The following is a 3,297-nucleotide window of genomic DNA, read 5'->3' as shown; positions in this document are numbered from 1 at the left end:
GAGGGCTCCCGCCACTGATTGCTGTTTCATGTCTGTGATGCAGTAGCAACAGAAAAGGAAAGGCCAACCTTGCTTTGTGCAAGGCCTTTTATAGGCCTTGAGCTATTGCAAGACCTTCATTAATTCATATAAGTTCATCCTTAATATATTCATTTATGTAAACATATGTAAATTTATTCAATTTTTAAATGTAAATTAATTCTTTTTCTCCCCCCCAGCCCTCCCCCACAGTCTCAGAGAGACAATGTGGCCCTCCTGCCAAAAACTTTGGACACCCCTGCCCTGTAGCGTACAGTGCCCCCAAAACGCAGGCTGCATGTTATGCTGGGGAGAGGGTGATCAGAGAGCCAGCAAGAGGTCAGGATCTGTCCTAAGAAAGGGGGATGGTATCCAGTATGTGTGACTGTCTCTAAGATCCACCCCCTTTTGCCATTGAACTGCCTCTGATTCAGCCCACTCCCTGCCCCTGATTCAGCCATCGCATCAGCCATTGCTAGATCATCGTAAGTGGCCCATAGGATTGGGCTGTTAAAATGGTTGGTTGGCAACCTTCAGTCTCAAAAGACTATGGCATAAGCCTACAGCACCCAGTATTCCCAGGCGGTCTCCCATCCAAGTACTAACCGGGCCTGACCCTGCTTAGCTTCCAAGATCAGACGAGATCGGGCATGTGCAGGGTAACAGTTGAAAAAGATTAGATGCCACCATAAAACCAATTCCCATTCCAGCGTTTCCTTCACCACCTTCCTCAAATAACATCCACAGTATTTTGTTCTTTTTATTTTTTGAACAAAGGAGGTAGGTGTGGTTGTAACAAGGCAGCCCTGAATTCAAGGATCACAGCCCTGGAAACTGTTGAAAGATTGCACTCTACTGGGGAAAGTTTCCTGACAGGCAGATTCAAGCAGAGAGTGTGGGCTCCATGTATTTCATCCCTTTCTACCCTACTCTATACCACATTCCTCAGCATGTCCTCAACATGCAGCCATCACAACACGACAGGTTTTGGGGGGTGCAGGGAGACATCCCTTCATTTTTCCACTGGCACTACTGGAGCAATGAGAAAGATAAGGAAGCTTGGAAGCAGTGAGTGGGTTGGCTGATGGTATGATAGGAGGCAAGGAAGGAGGGAGGCATTAAATTCCTCCAGTTTGAATTTGAATTTGAACTGGAGAAGAATGTTTGAGTTGTAATGCTTGTTTTGCACTGGAAGTAGGCATTAATAGAAGCCTGCTGCATTGGATTTCTGAGCCACGCTCAGAAGATGTCTGTCAGCACCACAATGGTGTAGTGGTTTAGGAGCTGGACTTAGACCTGGAAGATCCAGATTCAAATCTCTGCTCAGCCATGAAGCTTCCTGGATGTGACCTTGGGCCACTCACATCACTCAGCCCCACCTACCACGCAGAGATGTTGTGAGAACAAAAGAAGGGAGAAGGATGGGTGGTATAAAAATTTGAAAAAAACACACACACACACATATTACACAGCGTCTTCCTGTCATCAGAGATGAGTGAGGTGGGAATATGGGAAAGGGCTTTTTGTCTGTGGCACCCTGACTGGATCATGTTCTGCGCAGGCATCAAGTTTTATGCCAGGAAAAGTCCACAAAAAAGGCTCAAGCCTTTTTTGTGGGGGATAATCTAAACCTTTAAAAAGGGTTTTAACCTCATTAATGTGGGCACTTTTTCACGACCATCTTTCCTATGGTTTTCATACTACGAGGTTTCACTGTGGTGCTGTTGTTTTTAAGCTGAGAAACTGTAAGCCATTCTGGGAGTTTTTAACAGAAGATATATATGTCTTATATAACAACACAGGAAAGTCATAAATGAACAAATAGAAACAGATCTTAGACTTCAAGTTGAGACTAGCTTGCAATAATGGAAAAGACCCTTATGGGCAGAGACCATAGTTCAATGGTAAAGAACCTGCTTGGCATGTAGAATTTCCAAGGTTAAATTCCTGACATCTCCAGGTCGGGCTGGGAAAGTTCCCTGAGCCTGACAGCCCAGAAAGTTACTTCTAGTTGGTGTAGACAACTACTGAACTCCCAGTGGCACTCATTATGGGAGTAAGCCATTATGTCACCATGGAGTAGGCTGGGGGACCAGTGCAGGATTTTGCACATTGCTCGCACAACCTTGCTTACAATGTGATTAAGCAGATCTTTTTAGGTTTCAGGATAACACAGAATTAAATAGGAACTTGTGTTCAGTCACATCATTAGACATAAAAAAATAACAAGAAACAGTTAGTCCTATGGTTAACAAGCAGTTTGTCTTTGGCAAGACAAGCAAACTCTCCCCCCCCCCCCAAAAAAAAAAAAAAAAAAAAAAAACTTGTTATCTTGTTTAGGCTTTTGGAACACAGCCAGTGGTTATGTCGATAGGGGCAGCCAAGAAGGGAGCAGAAACCCAAATAATATTTCATTAGAGCACGAGGGGTGTGAGGCAATGTCCCATCTGCTTGTGGTTAAATCTGCCTCTGTTATTGTTACCATTATTATTATTATTTTTAGAAAGGCAGCAGGTGAAAGCTCATGAAAAGGTGGATGTTGTGCACTCCAACCCCACAAGTCCAACCGAAGTAATGACTCCCCCCCCCCCCCCGGCCAAGGCAACTGACCTGCAAGAGAAGTTTGCCTGTGTGGACATTGGACAGCCAAGGAAAACTCTTAATGATTTGGCCATAAGGCTGAAAATGTTGAACTTTCCATTATGTGATGTTGGGTTTTCACTCTTCTGCCAGACAAGTTGAGGGTTTGTGGGAAGGGGAGGGGAACCCAGCAATAAGGACCATTATATACATTTATAAATTGTCAAGGTCTGTATACACTGAAGAGCTATTTAGGCTGCAATAGTAGACACATTTTCCTGGGAGTAAGCCATACTGAATACAATGGCACTTACTCCAGAGTAGACATGCATAGGCTTGTGCTATTAAAGATGCTGATGCTAAAGAAGCATAGAGAAAAGATGCTGAACCAAAAAGGAAAAGTCCAGAACTTCATCCCAGAACACTGAGCTGCTTCAACCATGTGGGCTGCAACATTCCCTTTTGAAACAAAGACTTCCCCCCCTTCCTCCCTGACTACTTCTTGGGATTTAAATCTTCATGTTTTTCCCTCCCCAGCCTTCTTTTCATTTCACCACCACTTATTAAGAATTCAAGCCTGGCTTCACCTTGAGCCCCGGGACCAATCCCTCCATGTGGGAGCCTAATGAAAATCTCAGAGCCATTCCTGAGCCGGCTATTGGATTCATGTGTCTCCAGATTTACACTATTATTCTAGCG

The 3,297-nt window shown here is 44.3% G+C and overlaps 1 pseudogene; it reads right to left on the bottom strand.

The window, feature by feature from the left end:
• Window positions 1–575: 575 nt before the first annotated feature.
• LOC136655127 (5S ribosomal RNA) lies at window positions 576–692 on the bottom strand (annotated as a pseudogene).
• Between the last annotated feature and the right edge of the window lie 2,605 nt (window positions 693–3,297).

This window comes from Tiliqua scincoides, chromosome 5 (genome assembly GCF_035046505.1).
Source record: "Tiliqua scincoides isolate rTilSci1 chromosome 5, rTilSci1.hap2, whole genome shotgun sequence".
NCBI lineage: Eukaryota > Metazoa > Chordata > Lepidosauria > Squamata > Scincidae > Tiliqua > Tiliqua scincoides.
The sequence above is the reverse complement of the archived record's forward strand: the minus strand, read 5'-3'. Positions and strand labels throughout refer to the sequence as shown.